The 15,000-nt window shown below is 59.9% G+C and overlaps 1 non-coding gene across 1 annotated transcript; it reads left to right on the forward strand.

The window, feature by feature from the left end:
- Positions 1 to 11,328: 11,328 nt before the first annotated feature.
- Positions 11,329 to 11,447, forward strand: LOC131868331 (5S ribosomal RNA). The gene has a single exon (XR_009366797.1). It is a non-coding gene; the product is annotated as a 5S ribosomal RNA (ribosomal RNA).
- The last annotated feature ends 3,553 nt before the right edge of the window (positions 11,448 to 15,000 follow it).

The raw sequence follows: 15,000 nt of genomic DNA on the forward strand, positions 1-15,000 counted from the left end.
ACCGGGCTGTGAGGAGAGGAGGGATGCAGCCAAGAAAGCAATCAGGGCTCGAGGCAAGGGATGCATCAAGGATAGCAATCATGTTGTGAGGCGAGATTCCAAAGGCTAAACGTGAGAGGCTGCAGGGTCGACTCAGAGAGGTCTATGCATGTGAGAGGCTGAAAGCAAGGTCGACTCGGAGCGGTCTATGCATCGGGCGCGCTTGGGGCGACTACCAGTGCCAACCCCTTATCCCGCGACGCGTCCGACAAAGAGAACGTTCCAAGGCGGCAGAGGAGGTTACCAGCCGAAGGATGCAGTAGCAATAACAGGTATAGTTCCGCGGCGGCCGAGAAGACTCACCGCATAGGAATCGGGATGCGAGGCGACGGATGCGGCGGGAAGGCCCCGACGGCTAAACGGAAGAGGCTGCAGGGCCGCCTCGGAATGGTCCAAGCATCGGATGCGATTGGGACGACTACCAGTGCCAACCCCTTATCCCGCGATGCGTCCGATACACAGATAGTTCCAAGGCGGCCGAGGAGCCTCACCGCATATCAATCGGGGTGCGAGGCGAGGGATGGGGCGGGAAGGCCCCAACGGCTAGACGGAAGAGGCTTCAGGGCCACCTCGGAATGGTCCAAGCATCGGACGCGCTTGGGGCGACTGCCAGTGCCAACCCCTTATCCCGCGATGCGTCCGATACACAGATGGTTCCAAGGCGGCCGAGGAGCCTCACCGCATAGCAATCGGGGGTGCGAGGCGAGGGATGGGGCGGGAAGGCCCCAACGGCTAGACGGAAGAGGCTTCAGGGCCGCCTAGGAATGGTCCAAGCATCGGACACGCTTGGGGCGACTACCAGTGACAGCCCCCTATCCCGCGATGCGTCCGATACGAAGATGGTTCCAAGGCGGCCGAGGAGCCTCACCGCATAGCAATCGGGGTGCGAGGTGGGGGATGCGGCGAGATGGCCCCAACGGCTAGACGGAAGAGGCCACAGGGCCGCGTCGGAATAGTCCAAGCATCGGACGCGCTTGGGGCGACTACCAGTGACAACCCCTTATCCCGCGATGCGTCCGATACGAAGATAGTTCCAAGGCGGCCGAGGAGCCTCACCGCATAGCAATCGGGGTGCGAGGTGGGGGATGCGGCGAGATGGCCCCAACGGCTAGACGGAAGAGGCTGCAGGGCCGCCTCGGAATAGTCCAAGCATCGGACGCGCTTGGGGCCACTACCAGTGACAACCCCTTATCCCGCGATGCGTCCGATACGAAGATAGTTCCAAGGCGGCCGAAGAGCCTCACCGCATAGCAATCGGGGTGCGAGGTGGGGGATGCGGCGAGATGGCCCCAACGGCTAGACGGAAGAGGCCACAGGGCCGCCTCGGAATAGTCCAAGCATCGGACGCGCTTGGGGCGACTACCAGTGACAACCCCTTATCCCGCGATGCGTCCGATACGAAGATAGTTCCCAGGCGGCCGAGGAGCCTCACCGCATAGCAATCGGGGTGCGAGGCGAGGGATGCGGCGAGATGGCCCCAAAGGCTAGACGGAAGAGGCTGCAGGGCTGCCTCGGAATAGTCCAAGCATCGGACGCGCTTGGGGCGACTACCACTGCCAACCCCTTATCCCGCGATGCGTCCGATACACAGATAGTTCCGAGGCGGCCGAGGAGGTGGGGGATGCAGCGAGATGGCCCCAACGGCTAGACGGAAGAGGCTGCAGGGCCGCCTCGGAATAGTCCAAGCATCGGACGCGCTTGGGGCGACTACCAGTGACAACCCCTTATCCCGCGATGCGTCCGATACACAGATAGTTCCGAGGCGGCCAAGGAGCCTCACCGCATAGCAATCGTGGTGCGAGGTGGGGGATGCGGCGAGATGGCCCCAACGGCTAGACGGAAGAGGCTGCAGGGCCGCCTCGGAATGGTCCAAGCATCGGATGCGCTTGGGGCGACTACCACTGCCAACCCCTTATCCCGCGATGCGTCCGATACACAGATAGTTCCAAGGCGGCCGAGGAGCCTCACAGCATAGCAATCGGGGTGCGAGGCGAGGGATGCGGCGAGAAAGCCCCAACGGCTAGAGGGAAGAGGCTTCAGGTCCGCCTCGGAATGGTCCAAGCATCGGACGCGCTTGGGGCGACTACCAGTGACAACCCCTTATCCCGCGACGCGTCCGATACACAGATAGTTCCAAGGCGGCCGAGGAGCCTCACCGCATAGCAATCGGGGTGCGAGGCGAGGGATGCGGCGAGAAGGACCCAACGGCTACACGGAAGAGGCTTCGGGGCCGCCTCGGAATGGTCCAAGCATCGGACGCGCTTGGGGCGACTACCAGTGACAACCCCTTATCCCGCGACGCGTCCGATACACAGATAGTTCCAAGGCGGCCGAGGAGCCTCACCGCATAGCAATCGGGGTGCGAGGCGAGGGATGCGGCGAGAAGGACCCAACGGCTAGACGGAAGAGGCTTCGGGGCCGCCTCGGAATGGTCCAAGCATCGGACGCGCTTGGGGCGACTACCAGTGACAACCCCTTATCCCGCGACGCGTCCGATACACAGATAGTTCCAAGGCGGCCGAGGAGCCTCACCGCATAGCAATCGGGGTGCGAGGCGAGGGATGCGGCGAGAAGGACCCAACGGCTAGACGGAAGAGGCTTCGGGTCCGCCTCGGAATGGTCCAAGCATCGGACGCGCTTGGGGCGACTACCAGTGACAACCCCTTATCCCGCGACGCGTCCGATACACAGATAGTTCCAAGGCGGCCGAGGAGCCTCACCGCATAGCAATCGGGGTGCGAGGCGAGGGATGCGGCGAGAAGGACCCAACGGCTAGACGGAAGAGGCTTCGGGTCCGCCTCGGAATGGTCCAAGCATCGGACGCGCTTGGGGCGACTACCAGTGACAACCCCTTATCCCGCGACGCGTCCGATACACAGATAGTTCCGAGGCGGCCGAGGAGCCTCACCGCATAGCAATCGGGGTGCGAGGCGAAGGATGCGGCGAGAAGGACCCAACGGCTAGACGGAAGAGGCTTCGGGTCCGCCTCGGAATGGTCCAAGCATCGGACGCGCTTGGGGCGACTACCAGTGACAACCCCTTATCCCGCGACGCGTCCGATACACAGATAGTTCCAAGGCGGCCGAGGAGCCTCACCGCATAGCAATCGGGGTGCGAGGCGAGGGATGCGGCGAGAAGGACCCAACGGCTAGACGGAAGAGGCTTCAGGGCCGCCTCGGAATGGTCCAAGCATCGAACGCGCTTGGGGCGACTACCAGTGACAACCCCTTATCCCGCGACGCGTCCGATACACAGATAGTTCCGAGGCGGCCGAGGAGCCTCACCGCATAGCAATCGGGGTGCGAGGCGAGGGATGCGGCGAGAAGGACCCAACGGCTAGACGGAAGAGGCTTCAGGGCCGCCTCGGAATGGTCCAAGCATCGGACGCGCTTGGGGCGACTACCAGTGACAACCCCTTATCCCGCGACGCGTCCGATACACAGATAGTTCCGAGGCGGCCGAGGAGCCTCACCGCATAGCAATCGGGGTGCGAGGCGAGGGATGCGGCGAGAAGGACCCAACGGCTAGACGGAAGAGGCTTCAGGGCCGCCTCGGAATGGTCCAAGCATCGGACGCGCTTGGGGCGACTACCAATGACAACCCCTTATCCCGCGACGCGTCCGATACACAGATAGTTCCGAGGCGGCCGAGGAGCCTCACCGCATAGCAATCGGGGTGCGAGGCGAGGGATGCGGCGAGAAGGACCCAACGGCTAGACGGAAGAGGCTTCAGGGCCGCCTCGGAATGGTCCAAGCATCGGACGCGCTTGGGGCGACTACCAGTGACAACCCCTTATCCCGCGACGCGTCCGATACACAGATAGTTCCGAGGCGGCCGAGGAGCCTCACCGCATAGCAATCGGGGTGCGAGGCGAGGGATGCGGCGAGAAGGACCCAACGGCTAGACGGAAGAGGCTTCAGGGCCGCCTCGGAATGGTCCAAGCATCGGACGCGCTTGGGGCGACTACCGTTGCCAACCCCTTATCCCGCGATGCGTCTGATACACAGATAGTTCCGAGGCGGCCGAGGAGCCTCACCGCATAGCAATCGGGTTGCGAGGCAGATTATTGGGAAGGGAACCCCCTGGGATGCGGCTCAAGCAGTGCCCAAAGGGACTGGAATGCGGAATCACATCGAGAGACCCAAATGCTATACGAGGGCTCAAATCGAATTATCGATTTGGCCACGACATGGACGCATCGGAACGACTACCTTTGCCGAACCACTCGCAATTGCATCCATACCGAAACCAATAGACATTTCCGTTAGAGCCCTCGCATAGCATTCGGGAATCTCGCATGCCCCTCTAAATCGACCAATGCTGGCGCTCAATGAAAATCCGAGCGCTACCACCGTTCGAGCGCCAGCATTGGTCGAGTTAGAGGGGCACGGGGGAGAATGCTCCAGTCAACACCTCCCCTATATAAGTTATTTGTCCGATTCTCGCACAACCGTAGTCTGCCTCGTCGAATCAAACAACGGTCCCAGATTCCGACTTCCGTTCCGTAGAGACCCAAAAGCTAGATGGAGGCTCGTAAGAAAGAGAGTCGGCGCATAGCAATCGGGTTTCTCGAACGTTTAGGGACCGAGCTCACTTGCGGATAGGGCAAAATCCGCCAAGCAACCCAAAAGCTAGACGGGGGCTCGAATCGAATCGCCTAGGCGGCCACAACAACGACGTGTTGGATCGACTACCAGTGCCAAACCATTCAGCAAGACTAGTCTGTGTCGAGGCCGGATAGAGATTCTCAGAGAGCGCCCGCATAGCATTTAGGAGACCTGCCGCGTCCCTCACACTCGACAAATGGTGGTGCACGTTTATAAATCCGAGCGATCCCAACCCTTTCAAGCACCAACATCGGTCGAGATAGAGGGGCACGGAGGGGGCTGCGTGAGACAACACAGTCCCCTATATAAGTTATTTGTCCGATTCTCACACATCCGAAGAATGGTCATCAAATCGGACAACAGCCCAAACTTCCGACTTCCGTCCCAGAAAGCCCAAGAGCTATCTAAAACGTTCATGGCCGGAACTCGATCGCGGCTATACCAGTCCGCCAAGCAACCCAAAAGCTAGACTGGAGCTCTAGTCGAATCACCTCTGTGGCCATTGCAAGGACGTGTTGGAGCGACTACCATTGCCGAACCATTCCGCAGGTCGAGTCCATACCAAGGCCGCATAGAGATTCACGATGAGCTCCTGCATAGCAATCAGGAGACTTGCCGTGTCCATCACAATCGATAAATCCTGGTGCAAGATTTTTGCATCCGAGCGCTCCAACCAGTCGAGCACCAGCATCAATCGACATAAACGGGCACGGGGGGAGGATGCTCGAGAACACTACCTCCCCTATATAAGTTATTTGTCCGATTCTCAAGCAGCCGAAGTCTGGTCATCGAATCGGGTCAAAGACCACAACTTCCGACTTTACCCACAATGCAAGTCATCGAATCGAACATCGGCCCCCGAGTCGGACTCCATGCGTATGTCAGGTCATCGGACCCAAATTCCGCCTTCCTGCGCATGGCGGGCCATCAATATCAACTCGGTCATCGGACCCAAACTCCGCCTTTTTGCGTATGGCACGCCTTCAAATCGGTCATCGGACCCAAATTCCGCCTTCCTGTGCATGGCGGGCCATCAACATCAACTCGGTCATCGGACCCAAATTCCGCCTTTCTGCGCATGGCACGCCATCAACTCGGTCATCGGACCCAAATTCCGCCTTCCTGCGCATGGCAGGTCATCGGACACAAATTCAGACCTCGCCAATATGCCTACGTATCGAATCGGTCATCGGACCCAACTTCCGACTTCATCCATACTGTAGGGTCTTTGAGGTTGGCGCGGTGCGCTCAACCCAGGGAGTCGACCCATCGAAGCATACACCTCCCCTATATAAGCTATTTGTCCGATTCCCACACCTGTGTAGTTTGCACCTCTGACCAGGACATCGACCCCAACTTCCGAACTCGACTGCAACGACGGCACCAGCGCCTTGGTGCGCACCTTGCGACGCACAGTCCCAACATTCGCCTTCCTGCACATGGCAGGTCATCGGACCCAAATTCCGACCTCGCGAGTATGCCTACATATCGAATCGGTCATCGGACCCAACTTCCGACTTCATCCATACCGTAGGGTCTTTGAGGTTGGCGCGGTGCGCTCAACCCGGGGAGTCGACCCAACGAAGCATACACCTCCCCTATATAAGCTATTTGTCCGATTCCCACACCTGTGTAGTTTGCACCTCCGATCAAGACATCGACCCCAACTTCCGAACTCGCCTCCAACGACCGAACCAGCGCCTTGGTGCGCACCTTGCAACGCACAGTGCCAACATTCGCCTTCCTGCACGTGGCAGGTCATCGGACCCAAATTCCGACCTCGCGAGTATGCCTACATATCGAATCGGTCATCGGACCCAACTTCCGACTTCATCCATACCGTAGGGTCTTTGAGGTTGGCGCGGTGCGCTCAACCCGGGGAGTCGACCCAACGAAGCATACACCTCCCCTATATAAGCTATTTGTCCGATTCCCACACCTGTGTAGCTTGCACCTCCGATCAGGACATCGACCCCAACTTCCGAACTCGACTAAAAAGACCGCACCAGCGCCTTGGTGTGCACCTTGCAACGCACAGTGTCAACATTCGCCTTCCTGCACATGGCAGGTCATCGGACCCAAATTCCGACCTCATGAGCATACCTACTAATCGAATCGGTCATCGGACCCAACTTCCGACTTCATCCATACCGTAGGGTCTTTGAGGTTGGCGCGGTGCGCTCAACCTGGGGAGTCGACCCATCGAAGCATACACCTCCCCTATATAAGCTATTTGTCCGATTCCGACACCTGTGTAGTTTGCACCTCCGCTCAGGACATCGACCCCAACTTCCGAACTCGCCTGCAACGACCGAACCAGCGCCTTGGTGCGCACCAAAAGTGCGCACTTTTGGAGGGCACTTTTCTGCGCTCCAAAGGTGCGCACTTTTGGAGGGCACTTTTTGGAGGGCACTTTTCTGCGCTCCAAAGGTGCGCACTTTTGGAGGGCACTTTTTGGAGGGCACTTTTCTGCGCTCCAAAGGTGCGCACTTTTGGAGGGCACTTTTTGGAGGGCACTTTTCTGCGCTCCAAAGGTGCGCACTTTTGGAGGGCACTTTTTGGAGGGCACTTTTCTGCGCTCCAAAGGTGCGCACTTTTGGAGGGCACTTTTTGGAGGGCACTTTTCTGCGCTCCAAAGGTGCGCACTTTTGGAGGGCACTTTTTGGAGGGCACTTTTCTGCGCTCCAAAGGTGCGCACTTTTGGAGGGCACTTTTTGGAGGGCACTTTTCTGCGCTCCAAAGGTGCGCACTTTTGGAGGGCACTTTTTGGAGGGCACTTTTCTGCGCTCCAAAGGTGCGCACTTTTGGAGGGCACTTTTTGGAGGGCACTTTTCTGCGCTCCAAAGGTGCGCACTTTTGGAGGGCACTTTTTGGAGGGCACTTTTCTGCGCTCCAAAGGTGCGCACTTTTGGAGGGCACTTTTGTGCACTCCAAAGGTGCGCACTTTTGGAGGGCACTTTTCCTGTGCTCCAAAGGTGCACACCTAGGTGAGCACCTTCGACCACACCTTGTAGCACACCAAACTCTGACTTTCGACTTCATCCGCAATGCAGGGTCTTTGAGGTTGGCGCAATGCGCACAACCAGGGGAGTCGACCCATCAAACCCAACACCTCCCCTATATAAGCTATTTGTCTGATTCTCATACATGCGTAGCCTGCAGGAGCAATTAGGACATCGACCCCAACTTTCGGCTTCTAAACGAAAACAAGGTCTTTGAGGTTGGTGTAATGCGAACAACTAGGGGAGTCAACCCATCAAACCCAACACCTCCCCTATATAAGCTATTTGTCTGATTCTCATACATGTGTAGTCTACAGGAGCAATTAGGACATCGACCCCAACTTTTGACTTCTTAACGAAAACAAGGTCTTTGAGGTTGACGTAATGCGCACAACCAGGGGAGTCGACCCATCAAACCCAACACCTCCCCTATATAAGCTATTTGTCCGATTCTCATACATGTGTAGCCTGCAGGAGCCATTAGGACATTGACCCCAACTTTTGACTTCTTAACGAAAACAAGGTCTTTGAGGTTGGCGTAATGCGCACAACCAAGGGAGTTGACCCATCAAACCCAACACCTCCCCTATATAAGCTATTTGTCTGATTCTCATACATGTGTAGCCTGCAACAACGATTAGGACATCCACCCCAACTTCTGAATTCGTCTGCGTTGACCGCACCAAAGGTGCACGCCTTGGTGCTCACCAAAATCCGACTTCCGACTTCTTCTGCTATGCGGGGTCTTTGAGGTTGGCGCAGTGCGCACAACCAGGGGAGTCAACCCACCGAATGCAACACCTCCCCTATATAAGCTATTTGTCTGATTCTCATACATGCGTAGACTGCAGCAATGATTAGGACATCCACCCCAACTTTTGACTTCTTAAACAAGACAGGGTCTTTGAAGTTGGTGCAGTGCACACAACCAGGGGAGTCGACCCATCAAACGCAACACCTCCCCTATATAAAGCTATTTGTCCGATTCTCATACGTGTAGTCTGCAGCAGCGATTAGGACATCGACCCCAACTTCCGAATTCGTTTGCATTGACCGCACCAAAGGTGCACGCCTTGGTGTGCACCCTGGAGTGCACTTTGGTGCTCACCTCGGTGCACACTTTGGTGTGCACCTCGGTGTGCACCAAAGGTGCGCACCTTGGAGCGCACCAAAGGTGTACACTTTGGAGCGCACCACATAGGGTCTTTGAGAGGTTGGCGCAGTGCGCACACCAAGGTGGGTGTTGAGGTGCGTGCCGAGGTGGGTGGGTGCTAGGGTGCGCTCCATGGTGGGTGCCAGGGTGGGTGCGTGCTAGGGTGGATTCCAAAGAGGGTCATAGGGTGGGTGCCAAGGTGGGTTGGTGATATAGTGGGTTCAAAGGTGGGTACTAGGGTGGGTTCCAAGGTGGGTCACAAGTTGGGTGCCAGGATGCGTGGGTGTTAGGTTGGGTGCCAAGGTGGGCTCCTGCGTGGGTGGGTGCTAGGGTGGGTTTCAAGGTGGACGCGAGGGCGGGTGCCAAGGTGGGTAACAAGTTGGGTGTTAGGATGGGTGAGTGCTAGAGTGGGTGCCAAGGTGGGTGGGTGCTAAGGTGGATGCCAAGGTGGTTCACAGGGTGGGTGGGTTCTAGGGTGAGTTCCAAGGTGGGTCACAGGTTCAGTGCTAGGGTGGGTGTCAAGGCGGGTGTCGAGGTGCCTGGGTGCTAGGGTGTGGATGCCAATGTGGGTCATAGGGTGGGTACTAGGGTGGGCTGCAATGTGGGTGCCAAGGTGGGTAACATGCTCGGTGGGTTCTAAATTGGGTGCCAGGGTGGGTGTGCACCCACCTTGCCCGAGGTGGGTGCCAAGGTGCCAGTGTGGGTGGGTGCTAAGGTGGATGCCAAGGTGGGTGAGAAGGTGGGTGATAGGTTGAGTGGTAGGATGGGTGGGTGCCAAGATGGGTCACAGGGTGGGTGCAAGGGTGGGTAGGTGCTAGGGTTGGTGTCAGGGTGGGTGGGTGCTAGGTTGGGTTCCAAGGTGGGTGCGAGGGTGAGTGTCAAGGTGGGTCACAGGTTAGGTGCTAGGATGGGTGAGTGCTAGGGTGCAAAGGTGCCAGGGTGGGTGCTAGGATGGGTCGATGCTAGGGTGAGTGGCAAGGTGGGTCCACAAGTGTCAAGGTGGGTGCCGAGGTGGGTGCCAAGTCGGCGACTGCTATGGTGGATGCCAAGGTGGGTCACGGGGTGGGTGCCAAGTTGCTAGGTTGGGTTCCAAGGTGGGTGCCAACGTGGGTGCTAGGGTGCGTGGGTTAAAGGGTGTGTCACAACGTGGGTGCCAGGATGGGTGCGCACCCACACTGGCCAAGACGGGTGCGGGTGCAAGGTTGGGTTCCAAGCCCGGTCACAGGCTGGGTGCTAGGATGGGTGGGTGCCAAGGTGGGCACCAGGGTGGGTGCACCCACCCTGGCCAAGGTGGGTCACGGGGTGGGTCCTAGGGTGGGTAACGGGGTGGGTACTAAGGTGCGTGCCAAGGTGGGTCATAGGGTGGGTGCCAAGGTGGGCACCAGGGTGGGTGTGCACCAACCCTAGCCAGGGTAGGTCACGGGGTGGTTGTCGGGGTGGGCGTCAAGGAGCCAAGGTGGGTGGCAAGTAGCCAAGTTGCGTGCCAAGGTGGGTGTCGGGGTGGGTGCCAAGGATCCAAGGTGGGTGCCAAGGAACCAAGGTGGGTGTCTGGGTGGGTGCCGAGGTGGGAGCCAGGGTGGGTCCCAAGGTGAGTGCAAAGGTGGGTGCCAGGGTCAAGGTGAGTGCCAATGTGGGTTCCAAGGTGCCAGGGTCAGGGTGAGTGCCAATGTGGGTTCAAAGGTGCTAAGTTGGGTGCGAGGTTGGGTGCGAGGGTGGGTGGGTGCCAAGGTGTGCTAGGTGGAAGCCCGGGTGGGTCGGCATCCCATGGGTGTCGAGTTGGGTGCCTGATGGGTGCTTCTTGTCAAGTTTTAGTCGTCGGGACTCATTTCGAGCCTTAGAGGTCGTTTCTTGTCCGGTTGCCCTGTCTTCGACCTGGGAACCCAATTTTGGTCCTCGGGTCCCATTTTTTTTTGTCTCGCATCCCACTTTTGGCCTGTGGCCTTTTCGGGGTCGATTCTCGTTTTGGGCATCAGAGCATGTTTCTTCTCCTAAAACCCAATATTTGTTTATTAAGTCTCGGAACACATTTTTGTTCTCGTGGACCCATCATGGGTCTTGGAACGCATTTGTGGTCCTTGGGTCCCATTTTGCATCCCGAAACTTGTGTTTTGGTGCTTGATCCCTATTTTGGGTGCCCACCTTGCACCAAGTGCGCACCCGGGGCAAACCGAGCGCCTTGGTGCACCGGGGCAAGATCGAGCGTGCACCCGAGGCGCCCCGAACATGCACCAAGGTGCACTCGGCCCACATGTGAGCGCAGGTCGTTGCGCCCGAGGTGGTGTGTGGGCACCGCGTTGCAGACGGGACACTGCACGCACACGACGCCCCCTCCAGGTGCACGCACGTAGGCCGGGCCGGGTGCACACCCGACGCCCTAGCAAGGTGCGCGCACCCGGGCAGGGCTCACACTTGGCGAACGGGGCGCACTTCGCGAGGGAGGGTGTGCACCTCGACGGGGGTGGGTGGCCGGGGTGGATTCGCACGTGGGTCGCGGTTTGCTAAGTACACACTGCGACAAGCTCATAACGGGTGCGATCATACCAGCGTTAGTGCACCGGATCCCATCAGAACTCCGCAGTTAAGCGCGCTTGGGCCGGAGTAGTACTGGGATGGGTGACCTCCCGGGAAGTCCCGGTGTTGCACCCTTTTTTAGTTTTTCGCCGGGCGTCGCAATGCTATTTGAATAAACCTTTTGCCCGTTTGCGTTCTCGTCGGGGCCGGGCCGGGCCGGGGTGCGCTGCCCGCACTACCGCGCGCGCGGGGGCGACACCGAGCGCGCACCCGAGGCGCCCCGAGCACACAGGCCACGGTGCAACCCGGGCGTTGTGCGCGCACCCCGGTGCGCCCGAGGTGCTGCGCGCGCACCCAGGTGAAATCGGTGTGCACCTCGGCCAGTGCGCGCTCGGTCGAGTCGCGCACGTTGGCCAAGGTGCACGGTGATGTTTCTTACTCTAAGGTTCCGCACCAGACGCCCGGGACAGGTGAGCGAAGCTGGGCGGGGCCGGGTGCGCGGCCGGGGCAGGTGCACGCAGCTGGAGAGAGCTTTGGAGCACACTTCGGAGCGCACCAATGATGCGCTCCATTCAAAAGTTTCCTGAAAAGGCAAAAAAAGTTGAGATTATAGAATTTCCCACTTGAGAGATTGTAAAAAAAAAAAATTTAAAATGAAGGAAACGCGGGTGCCAAGGTGTGCGCAGCCCAGCCAAGGTGTGCGCACCAAGGCGCCCACCCTGGCGAAGGTGCACGCAAGGTGCGCACCCGAGGCAAACCGGACAATTAACCCAACTTTCGACTTCGCGCGCACCTTGGAGCGCACTTCGGAGCGCTCCTTGGTGCGCACCAATCTTGGGCACCTCGGAGTGCACCATGGCGCCCACCAAGGTGCGCACCCGGGGCAAACCGAGCTCCGACTTCGTGCGCACCTTGGAGCGCACGAAAGGTGCGCACCATGGCGCCCACCAAGGTGCGCAGCCCAGCCAAGGCGTGCGCATCAAGGTGCGCACCCTGGCGAAGGTGCGCACCCGGGGCAAACCGAGCTCCGACTTCGTGCGCACCTTGGAGCGCACAAAAGGTGCGCAACCCAGCCAAGGTGTGCGCACCCCGGTCAAACCGAGCTCCGAATCGTGCGCACCAGAGGTGCACGCCATCGTGCGCACCTTGGAGCACACTTCGGAGCCCTCCTTGGTGCGCGCCGATGTTGCGCACCTCGGAGCGCACCCGGGGAAAACAATGCAATTAACCCGACTTTCGACTTCGTGGGCACCTCGGAGCGCTCTCGGGTTCGCACCTCGGAGCACACCGAGGTGCGCACCTTTGATGCGCTGCCTTCACCAATTTCCAGAAAAGGCAAGAAAACATTGAGAAGGTGTGCGCACCGAGGTGCCCACCCTGGCGAAGGTGCACGCGAGGTGCGCACCCGGGGCAAACCGGGCTCCGACTTCGTGCACGCCGCACCTTGGAGCACACTTCGGAGCGCTCCTTGGTGCGCACCAGGGCGCGCAACCCAGCCGAGGTGCCCACCCCGGCGAAGGTGCACGCGAGGTGCGCACCCGGGGCAAACCGGGCTCCGACTTCGTGCACGCCATGGTGCCCACCGCGGCGAAGGTGCACGCGAGGTGCGCACCCGGGGCAAACCGGGCTCCGACTTCGTGCACGCCGCACCTTGGAGCACACTTCGGAGCGCTCCTTGGTGCGCACCATGGTGCCCACCAGGGCGCGCAACCCCGCCGAAGGTGCACGCGAGGTGCGCACCCGGGGCAAACCGGGCTCCGACTTCGTGCACGCCGCACCTTGGAGCACACTTCGGAGCGCTCCTTGGTGCGCACCATGGTGCCCACCAGGGCGCGCAACCCCGCCGAAGGTGCACGCGAGGTGCGCACCCGGGGCAAACCGGGCTCCGACTTCGTGCACGCCATGGTGCGCACCGCGGCGAAGGTGCGCACCCGGGGCAAACCGGGCTCCGACTTCGTGCACGCCGCACCTTGGAGCACACTTCGGAGCGCTCCTTGGTGCGCACCAGGGCGCGCAACCCAGCCGAGGTGCCCACCCCGGCGAAGGTGCACGCGAGGTGCGTACCCGGGGCAAACCGGGCTCCGACTTCGTGCACGCCGCACCTTGGAGCACACTTCGGAGCGCTCCTTGGTGCGCACCATGGTGCCCACCAGGCCGCGCAACCCAGCCAAGGTGTGCGCACCAAGGTGCACGCGAGGTGCGCACCCGGGGCAAACCGGGGTCCGACTTCGTGCACGCCGCACCTTGGAGCACACATCGGGGCGCTCCCGGGTTCGCACCGGCGTTGCGCACCGTGGTGGGCACCTCGGAGCACACCAAGGTGGGCAGCGAGGTGCGCACCTTTGATGCGATGCCTTCACTAATTTCCATAAAAGGCAAAAAAAAAACGAGATTTTAAAATTTCCGTTTTGAAAGATAGTGAGAAAAAGGGAATGCTGGTGCCATCTTGAGCCCGCCCTGGTGCGCAGCCCAGCCAAGGTGTGCGCACCAAGGTGCCCACCCTGGCGAAGGTGCGCGCCCGGGCAATTAACCCAACTTCCAACTTCGCGCGCGCCAGGGTGGGAGCGCACCCAACAACCGGGCCTGGGAAGAGCCAATGCGAGAAACCCCACCAAACGCTCTGACAAAAAAAGAGGGGGCGCTCCAGTAACCCCGCTTCGGAGCGCACCCTGGGCAAACCCAGCCAAGGTGCCCACCCCGGCCAAGGTGCAGGCGAGGTGCGCACCCGGGGCAAACCGGGCTCCGACAACGTGCACGCCGCACCTTGGAGCACACTTCGTAGCGCTCCCGGGTGCGCACCTCAGAGCACACCAAGGTGGGCAGCGAGGTGCGCACCTTTGATGCGCTGCCTTCACTAATTTCCAGAAAAGGCAAAAAAAAAAGGAGATTTTAAAATTTCCGTTTTGAAAGATAGTGAAAAAAACGGAACGCGCGTGCCATCTTGAGCCCGCCCTGGTGCGCAGCCCAGGTAAGGTGCCCACCCTGGCAAAGGTGCGCACCCGGGCAATTAACCCTACTTCCGACTTCGTGCGCGCCAGGGTGGCAACCGGGCCTCGGAAGAGCCAATGCGAGAAACCCCACCAAACGCTCCGACAAAAAAAGAGGCGGCGCTCCAATAACCCCGCTTCGGAGCGCAGCCGGGGCAAACCCAGCCAAGGTGCCCACCCCGACGAAGGTGCACGCGAGGTGCGCACCCGGGGCAAACCGGGCTCCGACAACGTGCACGCAGCACCTTGGAGCACACTTCGAAGCACTCCCGGGTGCCCACCGGCGTTGCGCACCGTGGTGGGCAGCGAGGTGCGCACCTTTGATGCGCTGCCTTCACTAATTTCCAGAAAAAGGCAAAAAAAAATGAGATTTTAAAATTTCCGTTTTGAAAGATAGTGAAAAAAAAGGAACGCGGGTGCCATCTTGAGCCCGCCCTGGTGCGCAGCCCAGGCAAGGCATGCGCACCAAGGTGCCCACCCGAGGTGCACACCCGGGGCAAACCGGGCTCCGACTTCGTGCAGGCCGCACCTTGGAGCACACTTCGGAGCGCTCCTTGGTGCGCACCATGGTGCCCACCAGGGCGCGCAACCCAGCCAAGGTCTGCACACCAAGGTGCCCACCCCGGCGAAGGTGCACGCGAGGTGCGCACCCGGGGCAAACCGGGCTCCGACTTCGTGCACGCCATGGTGCCCACCGCGGC

The sequence above is a fragment of the Cryptomeria japonica genome, unplaced genomic scaffold, assembly GCF_030272615.1.
Source record: "Cryptomeria japonica unplaced genomic scaffold, Sugi_1.0 HiC_scaffold_203, whole genome shotgun sequence".
Classification (NCBI taxonomy): Eukaryota; Viridiplantae; Streptophyta; class Pinopsida; order Cupressales; family Cupressaceae; genus Cryptomeria; species Cryptomeria japonica.